At 40.7% G+C, this 15,541-nt stretch overlaps 1 protein-coding gene across 1 annotated transcript in view; it reads right to left on the bottom strand.

Moving 5' to 3' along the window:
* LOC144411850 (protein FAM107B-like) overlaps positions 1-15,541 on the bottom strand; it is a 195,681-nt gene that overhangs the window by 4,831 nt on the left and 175,309 nt on the right. The window lies entirely within an intron of this gene.

Below are 15,541 nucleotides of genomic sequence, written 5' to 3'. Positions count from 1 at the left end.
CCAGCTTACGGTTTTTTCTGTGTCCTGTCCAAGTTCGACAATCGTCGACACGAAATATTAAATCTCTTTCTCCAGGCGAGAATACCGATTAAAGAACGAGAAAATGACAATTTACAATAAGACAATGATCCACCCTAAAAATGCAACGACCACAAAGATACCAAGCTGCGCTACCGGTTTTGCTCATAGACAAACAAGGGCAAACCACCGCCTGACCGCAAATTAGTAAATTGTTTGTCAGTGATAAAGTTGCTCTACAGCGCCTTCTAACGTCCACTGAAAGTCACCATTGGTCTACTACAGCTTTATAGGATAGGATAGGATTTACATATTTATCCCGGGGGACAGGAAAGCCGATAAGACGGCTTAGCCATATGACGAACCACGGCTTCTCGTACGGTTACCGTTTCAAGTCGGGTATGCAATTAGTTATATTGTTAGTTTTCGGAAGCATGGACTTGGACTTTATCGATCAATCACTTTTATTCTCCACCATCAACTAACTCAATGCGACTAAACCAAACATTAGTACTTTATTTTTCACTATGCTAAAAATATGTACCAAACAGAAACAGATTTTAAAAAAATAAACCAAAAAAATCGCATTCTAGGGTGAAGGGAGTAGGCTACTTTACTGTATGGGCCTTTCCCTGACCTTTGACCCCCAGAAAAATTCTTTCTATACTTTACCATTGAAAAATTTTCGGGGATATTTTAAGAGTGCTTTTGCGAGTTGGCGCCTGTAAAATGGGGTATATGTTTCGAACCATCATTATGATTCATCGCATACAACAATCTGTATTTTAAAAATACAGGTAAAGAATTTCAGGCTGATCTATCACAGCTATTTCTACACTAATTTTTATTACTGCAATTAATTTAAAACTCCTAGGAAGACAGAGTGATCATTGAATTACCTGATTTATACTTAAGTTTCCGAAACACAACTGAAAACTAACGAATGGAGTTCAAAAACGCGAAAACGAGGTAATGTTTACAACCATGCTTGAAAATCTGTCTGGGTGAGAAAAGTGTCTGGGCGGCTGCGAAAAGGGGGCATTGTTACGTCACTTTTTGCATTTTGCTGATTGGCCTATGTCACGAAGTAAACAAGGAAGTCGATGCTCGGGGAAAGGTCCATTGTTGTAGAGAGACGCGGAAAACCAATATTAGTTGTAGAGCAGCGCGCCCTATAAGTGTCTATGTTTATTTGCTTCAAAAATGTGACAGTATCTACACAATAAATAAAAAGTATAACAAAGACAGGATACATGTTCAAGACCTCACTGGCCTAAAACACCGATGTGCGACATGCACCTCAACAAATATAACTGCATTTTCGCACTGATGCGTTATAGTAGGCCATATACAAATGAAACTCAGTACAATAAACAAGACACAGGTTATATACTGATAAACCGACATTTTTGGGTTTGGCAATCAATCCTTTTACAGACGAATCAACCGAGACAGTTCAAATGGCCCATTTGTAAAACTTGGATAACTTTGACAGCAAGGCAAGTCTGTGGAGAGAGCTTCATTAGTATATCAATCGCTGTTTGGACCTGGCATTGTTCGGAGAAAAAAGCGCGAATGAGCATTGTGTTACAGAAAATGAGTGAGAAGTCCAAGAATCCCCTCGAACATAATCATGTGAAGTTTATTTTATCCAACCAGTAAGAAACAACCACATACAATAATCAAAAAGGAGGTAATCGTACAATTTTACTTTGAAGGGGAAGCCGAGGGGAAACAAAGCTGGCTATCGAACAGCGACACCCAAAGTTCTAGTAAAGTTAAAAAGTTCGGGTAACGTCATTATAGAAATACTGTTATTAGCGGTGAATACCGTTTGGTATTGCTGAATTACATAATCCCCCAAGAGACTCGAACCCAAGCGAAAATGATCTTCATGAACATTTAATGCGATAACGGCCGGGTGCTTGTGTATTTTAGCAGGTCTCCTCTTAACTCAATTACAATGGTCCTGTGGACTCGGTAATAATACTTACCAAGCATTCCCAAAACCGTTTATTGCACCACGAAATAGCTGATGTATCTGAAAAAAGTAATTGGGTAATTATTTTCATGAAAGACACGGATTGGTAACTGGACGAGAGGCTGTGGTTTACCGTCTTATAATCTTCCTTCTCCCATTGAATAAATATGAAAATCCTGATCTACCCCAAACTCTTACCGACATACTTAAAACTTAAATGCTCTGCCGTCTTCTCCACATTACTTTTTAAAACGAACAGAATAAACAATAAAGTGGAATTCCAAAGCTTGGCTTGTTCTGCTTTTATTGATTTGCTTCGCTTCGACCTGTTATAGGACGACAAGACAGTTATGATTGATTAATTGATTGAATGGTTGAAAGAGATATCGACCAGGTATTAGTACAACACAGCGATAGATAAATTTATTGATTCATCAACCCAAAACATTAATAAACAAACACGAGGAGAATGGTAACAGACACAATGATTTTTTGGTATGAGCGGTGTGATAAGATCATACAAGTCAATAGAGTTAGCTCCCCCATATTCACTGTAATGCATAAGATTCACCTTTATTAGATGAAATATATACAGTATGTAAAATCTAAATCTTACTGTTTCATTACTTCTATTACATTATGAAAGTACAGACATAGGATGAACTATAGCTATTTTGTGTTACAGATTGAAGGTCTCACCCTTGTTCGCCACATCACCCCGATGTAACAAAATACTGTATATTGTATTACAAACTGTAATTGATTGAAGCAAGACCTAAAACAGACAGCCAGTGGCCCAAACAACAGAAACCAGAATAAATTTCCAATAAGGAGCCAGTATGTTCGCCATCGATTCATTTTAGGTGGAAGGGAGAGTATTAACTCGCTTGTCAAACCAAAAAAAAAAAGACAAATTTTCGGTAAAAGACGGGGTGGTGAAGATATTACGGTCAAAGGATTTCCCGATGCAAAAGAGATTACGTGTTGCAAGGTCTGGTAAAAATAACGGTAGAAACTGAAATTAGGATTTTACGATGGAAATTCGCTTTGCCACATTAACTGAGGACAAAAACATGATTAATGCAACTTCAAGAGGCACTTGTATATATACAGAACAAGAGAGCTGTGCTCAAATATATGGACACGTCACAAGATGTTGCTATTTTTTAATCTGACACATGAAAAACAAATCTCTTGAAGTTCCCAGAAATTTTAAATTGGTAAAGTAATAGCCTTCTGGCAAAAAAATCAATCTTTAACCACTAAAAATTTCAAAGCAATTGGTCCAGTATTCGAAGAGAAAAGCGATTTCACCATGACGAAAGGGAAGAAGAATACCAACAAGAACAACAACATAATATTGAAACGATCGTTATGTACACTGACGTGTCCAATAAGCGCGTTGATATATTCCCGACAATAAGTAATAATGGTAAAATTTACCAAGGGAACGATGCTCAAATATACGTACAGGCAGTGGCGTGCCTAGAGGGGGCGAAGGGGGCAACGTACATATATACAATATAGTATACCGATACATTCTTATAGTGTGTGCAACACATTGACTTACATTTTATCACCTAAGCACACCTAAAACAGAGATTCAGTAAAGCAGAGACGCTGAAATTCACTCCAAGTCATAACGTTGGCGCCACTCTGTTGCAACCGAGAGCGCTGGGAACGTGCATTGATATTCATACATAACTTTGCTAAATTTTTGTTTATTTGCCTCAGAACATAATAATTATAACATAATTAAACACTATAACAGTGACGGCATAAATGTCCAGAGAGATTAGTCCAATATGCAATAGTTCATTTTTAGGTTTAGGCTGTTGATGGGCGCTAGATGCTTCCAGTTACAATTTTTGCTCCTGTTTGTTATTGACCTTAGCAGCTGCTTTGGTTTCTTTCACATTCCCGGTAGTTCAATATATGCTTTGATGTTTTACATAATGTATTACGGGGAGTACTGGACGTTGCTCCGTTCTCGAGACGCGGTGTAACTCGAATTTCAGTGTAAGTTGGAACATTATACAGTAGTTACAAATATTTTATTGTTTGTTAGTTCGAATACTGCGTGTATGAACCAAACAATTCTTTTTACCTTTCTATTATGTTTACTTTTCTTACGAAGTTTGTTTGAATCAATGGTTACGCACCTGTTACGTAACACTAGACTGGAGGTATACACTACTTGCTGCATTTTCGTGAGCTGCAGTTAATTTATTGACCAAGCCAAGCTTAGCAAACATGAGTAATTTTTTTAGTATTTCAATTAAAAAACGGGCGGAGATGAGGAGAAAGGATTGACCTTTGGGCCTTCATTCCCCAGGCCTACATGTGTACAAACTTTGAAACGCATAAGGTACCCATTACCGATCACACAATTGAGTTTTATTTAAAGGCAGCAATTTTTTTTGTGAGTGCGCCGTGAGTTTTTTTGGCACTCTTGAAGTAAGCGCACCAAGATGTCGCACAACCTGAATCCAATCCTGGGAAACAACCTGAGTCCAGGTTGTGCGCCATCTTGGTGCGCATACTTCAGGAGGTCCGTTTTTTTATTGATAATCTGGCGCCGCGCGAACAAAATGTTTGGGAACCGCTAAGGTATAAATCGCCATTGATATGTTTCTACAAAAAATCTTACGAAACAAGTAAAGATCTGTTTGGGAGGTGCTGCCGTAGTATTCGTACCAAAATGGCGCACAACCTGAACATAGTATGTGTACCAGGTTAGTGTTAGCAGCGCGTGCGCCATCTTGCTACGAATACCACGGGAGCGCCGTTCGGGACATTAAGGAGCCAAAAACCAACATTCGGTGAGACCACGACACGGAAAATTTCAGCGAAGTACACTGTGACACATTTCCTAAAGTTTCGAATTAACAACTAAATTCGAAATATGAAAAAAAAAAATCAATATACGTGCTGATGGAATGGGACCTCAATCCACTGCCCTATCTCCCTCGACCTACTGCCCCATCTCTTTCAGCCTACCTATTCTCGACCCACTGCCCTATTTCCCTCCGCCTTCCTATCCTCGACCCACTGCCCTATCTCCCTCAGCCTTCCTATCCTCGACTCACCGCACTGTCTCCCTCAGCCTTCCTATCCTCGACCCACTGCCCTATTTCCCTCAGCCTTCCTATCCTCGACCCACCGCCTTATCCCCCTCAGCCTTCCTATCTTCGACCCACTGCCCTATCTCCCTCAGCCTTCCTAGCCTCGACCCACTGCCCTATTTCCCTCAGCCTTCCTATCCTCGACTCACTGCACTGTCTCCCTCAACCTACTGCGCAATCTCTCTCTGCCTTCCTATCTTCGACCCACTGCCCTATCTCCCTCAGCCTTCCTATCCTCGACTCACCGCACTGTCTCCCTCAGCCTTCCTATCCTCGACCCACTGCCCTATTTCCCTCAGCCTTCCTATCCTCGACCCACTGCCCTATTTCCCTCAGCCTTCCTATCCTCGACCCACCGCCTTATCCCCCTCAGCCTTCCTATCTTCGACCCACTGCCCTATCTCCCTCAGCCTTCCTAGCCTCGACCCACTGCCCTATTTCCCTCAGCCTTCCTATCCTCGACTCACTGCACTGTCTCCCTCAACCTACTGCGCAATCTCTCTCTGCCTTCCCATCTTCGACCCACTGCCCTATCTCCCTCAGCCTTCCTATCCTCGACTCACCGCACTGTCTTCCTCAGCCTTCCTATCCTCGACCCACTGCCCTATTTCCCTCAGCCTTCCTATCCTCGACCCACTGCCCTATTTCCCTCAGCCTTCCTATCCTCGACCCACCGCCTTATCCCCCTCAGCCTTCCTATCTTCGACCCACTGCCCTATCTCCCTCAGCCTTCCTATCCTCGACCCACTGCCCTATTTCCCTCAGCCTTCCTATCCTCGACTCACTGCACTGTCTCCCTCAACCTACTGCGCAATCTCTCTCTGCCTTCCTATCTTCGACCCACTGCCCTATCTCCCTCAGCCTTCCTATCCTCGACTCACCGCACTGTCTCCCTCAGCCTTCCTATCCTCGACCCACTGCCCTATTTCCCTCAGCCTTCCTATCCTCGACCCACTGCCCTATTTCCCTCAGCCTTCCTATCCTCGACCCACCGCCTTATCCCCCTCAGCCTTCCTATCTTCGACCCACTGCCCTATCTCCCTCAGCCTTCCTAGCCTCGACCCACTGCCCTATTTCCCTCAGCCTTCCTATCCTCGACTCACTGCACTGTCTCCCTCAACCTACTGCGCAATCTCTCTCTGCCTTCCCATCTTCGACCCACTGCCCTATCTCCCTCAGCCTTCCTATCCTCGACTCACCGCACTGTCTCCCTCAGCCTTCCTATCCTCGACCCACTGCCCTATTTCCCTCAGCCTTCCTATCCTCGACCCACTGCCCTATTTCCCTCAGCCTTCCTATCCTCGACCCACCGCCTTATCCCCCTCAGCCTTCCTATCTTCGACCCACTGCCCTATCTCCCTCAGCCTTCCTATCCTCGACCCACTGCCCTATTTCCCTCAGCCTTCCTATCCTCGACTCACTGCACTGTCTCCCTCAACCTACTGCGCAATCTCTCTCTGCCTTCCTATCTTCGACCCACTGCCCTATCTCCCTCAGCCTTCCTATTCTCGACCCCCTGCCCTATCTCCCTCAGCCTTCCTATCCTCGACCCACTGCCCTATCTCCCTCAACCTTCCTATCCTCGACCCACTGCCCTATCTCCCTCAACCTTCCTATCCTCGACCCACTGCCCTATCTCCCTCAACCTTCCTATCCTCGACCCACTGCCCTATCTCCCTCAGCCTTCATATCCTCGACCGACTGCCCTCTTTCCCGCAGTCTTTCCATCCCACTTCCTCAACTTTACCACTCTCTTGCTACTTGCGCCTCACCTACGCCCTGATCATCAAAATCAACCTTATTTGTCTGCAACTACGCAAACTTGCATGCATTATACGGCAGTAGTATACCAATCGTAGATTAGGAGCGTACGCCGAGGAAACACACATTGGTAAAATAAGTGTGAAACAACTATAAAGCTCTAGTGAGTGTAAGATGATGACAAAAATGCTACAAAACTTGAAATGGCGTCTTGTTTACATCATTTAACAAGCCGTTCAACGTAGGCTTATTATTTGGAATCTGCAATTGTAATCAACCCCCATAATTGGTAGTCTAAAAATGCGCTACTTTTATCTTGCTGGGGTTGCTAGTAGTCTTCGTGTTTTAAAACTTTACACTTCTAATTTAGTATCCACTTCTTGCCAATAGCCATTGGCTTATTTCCGCAGCCCTCGAGCTTTCCTCTTCTATAAACTAACAAGAAATAAAAATTTTCCAAGTCTTGGAGTGACGTCTTATTGGGCACGTTTAGTGGCCATAACGATCGTTTCAAAGTTTTGTTATTGTTATTTTCTTTCGTCATTATCATTAAAAAATCGCTTTTCTCTTCGAATACTGGACCAATTGCTTTGAAATTTTCAGTGGTTAAAGATAAAATTTTTCTCCAGAAGGCTATTACTTTTTTTTTGCTATGACGTCATCAAAATTATTGCCATTGGGTGGCGCTACGTGTCCATATATTTGAGCATAGCTCTCTTGTTATTATCATATACCAAGCTTATTTATTTTCAATAATGCTCAGAAATTCTTTGTACTTTTTGATTGTGGCTGTTGTTATGTCAATATCAAAAGGGCCATATATTACCAGTATCGGGTTTCTATGTCTATTGGACACGTCAGTGTACATAACGATCGTTTCAATATTATGTTGTTGTTCTTGTTAGTATTATTCTTCTCTTTCGTTATGATGAAATTGCTTTTCTCTTCGAATACTGGACCTGTTGCTTTGAAATTTTCAGTGGTTAAAGATTGATTTTTTTGCCAGAAGGCTTTCTGTGGACTTCAAGAGATCCGTTTTTATGTGTCAGAATAAAAAATAGCGACACCTCGTGATGTGTTCATACATTTGAGCACAGCTCTCTTCTTTTATTTTCAGTTTTATTGTTTATCGCAAATAGTTTGTTTGTTGCTATAAGATGTGGTCGCGAATACGTGTTATACCAGGGGTGGACACAGTTTTTGAACCAGGGACTCAAAATTTTGCTCACCTTAACTGGCGGGCCATATAAGTGTGACGTAAAAAGTTACATGTTAAGAACAGTGTGGCGGTGTGGCTCAACGGACTGAGCGTTAGGAATACGCTCGCCACCGCAACTCTAATTACTCTGCGTGGGTTCGCAGGTTCGAATCCCATGCAGGGATGGTTATGTGCGAGAGGATTGCTGGACTCCTCGCCGTCGTTGGGTGGTTTACGTAACCGCTGGTCGGTTACGGCTTCCTCCACCACCAAGTCCATGCTTCCGAAAAAAAAAACAATATAACTAATCGAATACCCGACTTGGAATGGTAACCGGACGAGAGGCCGTGGTTCGCCATATGGATAAGCCGTCTTATCGGCTTTCCTCTCCCCCGGGATAAATATGTAAATCCTATCCTATCCTAATATTTACAGTGTTACAAAGCAAAGGTGGAGGACGACGAGCCTCGCGCCGAAACTAAATTTAATCGCAATCTCAACAAATTTCTTGATGTATTTTTAGCCAAAACATCAAAATTCGATTTTGGTTTGGTTGTGGCTGCATCAGGCAGGCCAGATTGAATTGCCCAACGGACCGGATTTGGCTCGCGGGCCGTGCTTTACCCATGTCCATGTTATAGTGTTATCGCTTTCAAAATTTAGGTTTAAAATCCTAATTTTCCCAAAACGATCACGGCAAAGTGAGGTGCCTTTGCGACGATTCCAAAGAAGTACCCGTTTTGGACAATTTTGTAGCTACATAGCCCTCCCGCGTTGGAAGCTTTAAATAGAAAGAAGTTGCCTAGTAGGAGTAACATATGAAAGTTAAAGTAGCAGATTTTTAAACTACTAATTATGGTGGTTGATTACCGTTACAGATCCCAGACAATAAGCCGGGCGAAAGGCGTCAATAAGTATCGTGTATGTATATGTATATACATCGCATGTGCTATCCAACTTCGAAAAATTTGAATAAAGGATCATTTTTTGATAATTTATACTCACTGGAGCTTTATATTTGCTTCATACTTAAGCATAACAATATTAATACCCGGTCAAGGAGAGCGAAGCCAGCAAAACGACTTAATTAAATCACGAGCCATTGTCTAAAATCCGGTTCAAGTCACGTATGAAACTGCTTCCGGTTATTTGTTTCAGGTGAATAGCGGTCCACGGGATTAAGTCAGAGACTGCTACGTGTAGTAGGCATACGTGCGCAAAAAAAAAAGTAGCGCATTTTTAGACTACCAGTTATAATGGTTGATTACAATTTCAGAATCCCGATAATAATCCTAAATTAAATGACCTGATGAATTATATAAGTGAGACGCCATTCCAAGAATTAAAATATTTTCGTGGTCATTTACACTCACTGGAACTTGCTTCATACTTAAGCATACCCATATAAAGCTTACAAATGTTTCCTCGACGTACGCTCCTATAATATCATTGGCATACTTGAGCCGTACAATGCCCGAAAATTTACAAAATCGCTAACAGGTTAGGATTGGGTCGATGAGCGGGACGTAGGTGATTCGGGACGGAGTAGTAGTTAAAGTCCAGTTAGACATAGGGAACAGGTGTTCGGCCCCCACTGATAAAAATATAGTAACAGCGGTAACACTAAAAATTGCAGAATCCATTTTTAAAATGGAGAACAAATTCACAGATATACAATTTCTCGGACCCGGGACAAATTATAAAGAAATACTAAACGGGTATTCCCCGACATAACATTTTAAATAATGATGACTTTTCTCCAGCCACCACAAGTGGTAGGCCGGACACAATGGCAAAACCGCCCGAAAAACACCTATTTTTAACCTTGTTAATACCGTCCAATATAAGCGGATGTGATAATCCTTCAGACGAGAATGATGAACCAAAGCTTCAAGACGGAATATACGGATTATACGTAGCATATACGAAAGTCCAGGGTGGAAGTTGTGTTATGTATAGGCATGGCGTATGCGGAGGCCCAGGGTGGAAGTTGTGCTTCGTCATGGTTAGCATACACGGAAGCCCTGGGTGGAAGTAATGTGGTGTCTCGCATCTCTTATACAAAAGCCCTATATTTATGAATGTCTACCCAGAAACATGTTTAAGGAGCTTAGTATCGATACGACTCGAATATAACGTGCTAATGTAGCATTGATCCGAAACAGATCGTACTCTGATTCGTCAAAAATTAAAAAAAAAACGGATGTGATGAATCGAAAGCTTAGCGGTGGAGGTCATGCTGCGTCTTATACGCGGTAGCTACGGAAACCGGGTGGCGGAAGTTGTGTTGTGCCCCGTATGGCATAGGCGGAAGCCTTGGGTAAAAGTTATGCTGTGTTACACATAGCATATACGAAAGCCCGGGGCGAAAGTATGTGCTCTGTTGGTACATGGCGCATACCGAACCCTCCAGAAGTAGATGGCTACTGCATGCAGTAACGTGCTTACGAGGCGATATACCTTTATGGCTCGGATATGACTGTCTTTAAGACACTGATCCGAGTTTGAAAAAATTTCTGATCCGCATAAAAAAAAAGTAGTAGTCAACTAGTGAGTGGTAAAGCGGAGACGGATAGGCCGAGGGAGATATATCATTAGGTCGGGGATAGGAATGCTGAGAGAGATAAGGGAGTTAGTCGGGGTAGGGGTAATGGTAAAGATGTAGAGAACAAGGATCGATGATAGGAAGGCTGAGGGAGATAGGGCAGTGGGTCGAGAATAGAAAGGCTGAGGAAGATATGGCAGTGAATTGAATAGGAAGATAGGTCGAGGATAGGTAGACTGGGAGATTTAGGGCACCGGGGATGGGGCAGTGAGCCGAGGATATAAAAGGTGATCAAAAAGAATTTTTTTTTGTCAAACTAAAGAACATAATGATGATACGAATAATGATAATAATAAAACAACAAATAATACAGTTTATTGTAAATATATACTAATACGATTTAATACAATACAACTTTTTATACCTGACTTGAACCGGTAACCGAATATTAAACCTTGGCTTGCCATTTGATCAAGTCGTTCTATCGACTTTCCTCTCCCTGGTATGAAGATAAAAAAAAATAATCTCACAACATCAATGAATCTAACCAAATCTCGTTATACGCTAGGTGGCACCAAAGTACTACTCGGCAATGACGATCGCGCATGCGCATTGAGCTTTTCTCCGGAAGGATTTGCCATCTGGCTGATTCTCCGTTCGCTTTTAGTATTAGCTGTTTTTTGTTGTTTTATTTATGAAATACCGGTCGTTTTTGATGAGAAATTAAGGAATAAGTAGGTTTTGTGTAACTTGTTGAGTTGTGACTTTACTGTAGTGTTTCGATCGTTGTTTGAGCCCTTTTTCTAATGTTACCGTACCGGTAGGCAACGCTTTTACCGCCACGGTAAAGGATGGTAGGCGTACCGGTAACTTAACTGCTGTTTCTAATGAATACCTGTACCTGTCTTAGCTTATTATTTCCAGCCATAGTTCTGTAGTTTGAAATGACCTATCCTATCTGATTATTTTGGTTTTTGATTCTGGATATTATTCTGGTATTGCTGTATTGGGATGTTCAGATGTTAGGAAATGATATTTTCCATATTCCAGTATTTATCTTGCATTCCTGGACTGTTGATGTTAAGACAGTGGCAAGCCTGCAAGCGGATGAGACGGCTTAGTCCTAAGACAAATCATTGCTTGTTGTCCCGATGCTTGTACATGTTAACCTTACCGCCATTAGAATAGATGATTAAATACTCTTTTCAAATGCTCTGTCTTTATAGTGCGCAGTACAACACAGCTCCGACATTGAAAAAAAAACAAATATAGGGGTTATTGTAAACTCCCCCTTTATGAGACAGTCTGGGCCTTGATACTGGCAAAAGTCGGTAACTGACACTGCGCTACAAACTAAAAGGAAGCACAATCTGAAATCGTCTCCACTGAATTCCTTAAAAAAAAAAATTTAATTTACTGAAGGAAAATTTTTTCATTGGAGCATTTGAGAGTTTTGGTTATATGATGGCAGACGCACGTCACGATTGATTCAGATTAATATTGAGACAAGCATGCTGCGATCTGCCGTCGGCCTGATGCCCTTGTTTCAGAGACATATTGAGTGTTTGTTTTAGTGAACCAAATGTCGGGACATCTTGGAATCGGAATCGGCGAACTGTTCCCTACTGGTGGGGGAAGCCACAAATGACCAGTAGTTACTGAGTTATGACCGTATGAAAACCACCCTACGACGTTGAGGTGTTAAGCAAACTGTTCGTACATAATTATCCCTCCAGAGTGCACTGGCAATTTTGGAGTCTAAATTAACTTACTTACTTAAAAGTTTCAATTTCTCAATTGTCGCGACATGATTTCTTGAAATATGCAATGCCATAATGTACAAACAAGGACAGCCTATTACTAGACATATATGCAGAAAGAATTGCAATTCTAATCCTTTTTTAGTCTTTGCTTAAATAACACCAAACAAAAATGTACCAAAATTTTAATTTTTTAGATAGAAGGCAGTTTCGCGCTGAACGCTATACCCTATTCCTGCTTAATTAGAGATTGATTGTGTTTGATTTTAACTAAACAAACCTGTCTAGAGTTTCATTCCGCGCCAGACAATTATTTTTTGAATTTATAAAAATTCCACGTCACATGTCTCATCTGTTTGGCGTTATTTAAGCAGTTTCAGCTGTAACTTCATTTTTGTTTGTCATTATTTATGGAGTGAGCGTCCACTACTTTACTTTGTTTTTTGTTGATTGGAGTAGCGCATACCTGACTACTTATCCTTGCTCTCTGCTATTGTGTTATTGTTTCCATATGCAGCTCCCGCAAAAATACTGTGGCATGAATCAAAACGACTATTTCACGACAAAACGACTGTTCAGTCATTCAAATGTCTTGCATTGCTAAATATGATAAAGTGCTAGAGAATGTCGAGCATTGTTTGTATAGGAAATTGCTCATAATGAATTTAATTTTTTAAGAGTTAAAAATAGTTTTGCCTCTCAAATTATTTGCTAATCCACAAGTATAACACGTCCACTCCTGAGGAACTGTTTTTCTTATGAAATTTTCTACCCCGAAGAATGCTGAAAATAAGGATTAAGATTGAAGCTTTGATTAGGGTCAAAATCACTTATTTTCAGAACTCTTATTTAATATTGATGTCCACAGCATTTTTATACAGTTCTCATTCAATTCTGGTTTGTGCTGCAACAATTCTAGGAAGTCTCAGCACAGAAAATTTTGCCTAGAAAAATTCGCCGCATAGGAAAAGTTGCCACAAGAGCATTTTACTGTTAAACAAGTATTTGTGATAACAGTTAAGTTTTTGAAGTGTTCTTTTATTGCGACGTAGTACCTATTCAAGTACCTATGCGGCGAATTTTCCGGACACGGGGCTGAAACATTGGACTATAATTGGAGGGTAATGAATTTGGGGTAAACAAATATTGAGTTTCGATTTTTTTCTGAAATATTTTCTGAAAAATAATTATTTTTAATGTACTGAAGACGAAATTTGAGGAGATAGTGATTTTTTTTCATGGATTCAGATGCGGAAAATTTTGCGAATATATATATAGAATTGCAATTGGACAAGTATCAATTGTTTAATTTGATAATTGTAAAAATTTCCGAAAAAATGGTAATTTTAGTTACCGAATTTTTCAGCTATTAGGTCGATTTTTAGTCTCATTATCGCTTTGGACCAGAACGTACCAGTTCTTGTCTTGTTTTTCGAGTTGACTCATCAGCTGGAAAACACACGTTACATATATTTTCAGAATGATCTTTTTATCGTTTTACATTTGGTGGTACAAATCATGACGCATTGGAAAGGAAATTACACTAATCATCATTAAATTATGTCAATGAAAAGTTATTTTGTGCGTATATTCGGTCTTAACATTATCGGAATTTAATCGTTTGTTTTTCACTTATATCGGACACGCAGTGGACATATGGAACGCATTTCTAAACAGTTGGATGGTTGTAACAAGACGATACATAACCCAGTTTTGTTTCAATCTATCACATAATTTCAACTAGATATCTATAATAGTTGAATAACACAATGTAGACGTCAATTAGTAAAATCACAATTAATTAAGGACTCTGCAAAAATAGCATGGACTTGAAGACTCGAGTCTTAAAATTGTATGGATTCGACTCGAACCCGAGTCCGAATCCAAATCTCAGGCCCCTAGTACGTTCATATCACAGCTTTCACACGTCTCTCAGCATTAATTCGCATTTATTCGTTTCATTTTTACTTATATCGGACGGGCAGTGGACATATGGAACAGGTTTCTATATTTTTGTTATAAAAAACTGCTCTTTTTTGCATTTAATGGGCCTATAGACTTTTCGTTACTTAGAATGGAAGAATTTACTAGAAGGATATTTTGAGACCTATGTGGCCTGGTGTTTTGTGCACACTTTTGCTGTTATATTAAATCCGTATTCCTTATATTTAAGCTGTTCTCTCTTTATAAAATTTACTTAAACTACGACTTGCTCGAAATGATCTCATGACGTATTGGTGGCCATGTCACTGTCTTAACAAGGCGTTGTAGTATAGCCAATTCTATTTTAAAAGCTGATTTATTTGGATGGGTGAAAAAATTCCCGGTCCAAATCTTTTCTAATATATTAAAATTTTTCTGCATCGTCATTGTTATGCAAGCGCACCGCTTTTTGATCCTATCTATTCTTTGGAAATGGTGATATTTTTGTTTTGCACTAGTTTTGATGGTTGTATTTCATATCGAAAGTGCAATAGATACTTTGTAGAGTACTTTGTGTGAAATTTATGTACTCTTTGTGACCTCTAAAGTTCGTTGCGTGTCTTCGTCCCCCAGTCTGGGAAGTCCGGGGCTAGAGCACTTCAGTCCCCAAATTAGAGCCAATGCCAGGTCTGAGAAACTATTAGATAACTTATTTGGAATGTTTTGAGGTTTTACTAGGAGTTGGCATATTGAATTGATATCTAATGTATTCTACTATTCCAACGTTCCAACGTCTCCCAACCTGGGAGGAACTTGGTATCTGCATTGCCCCCCCCACCCAAATTTGTCACACCGTTAGTGAGGTGGTGGGATTAGGATTTGAACCTAATTTATTAGTCTGCGATATCACCATGGTAAATAACCGTATTTGCTACGCCGATTTTATGCATTTGTACCCCCACAACTAATCGATCGACTAAACTAATGATCCTCTGCTGCCCACTGACGGCTCGTTGGAAAGCTTTTAAAGAGCTTGCAATTGGCGAATAAAAAAAAAAAGTTTTTTTAAAAGTGGTGGTCTGAGTCACAAACCGGATAGAAAAAAGGCATTTTCTCAAAGAAGACTTCTAATCAATAAACTAAAACCCGGAAAAACTAGACCAACAGTTTGCGACCGATTGCTAAATAAAACAATGGGTAACTTAAAGTACCCGCCGCGATGTAGCGAGT

The sequence above is a fragment of the Styela clava genome, chromosome 2 (assembly GCF_964204865.1).
Source record: "Styela clava chromosome 2, kaStyClav1.hap1.2, whole genome shotgun sequence".
Taxonomy (NCBI): domain Eukaryota; kingdom Metazoa; phylum Chordata; class Ascidiacea; order Stolidobranchia; family Styelidae; genus Styela; species Styela clava.
The sequence above is the reverse complement of the archived record's forward strand: the minus strand, read 5'-3'. Positions and strand labels throughout refer to the sequence as shown.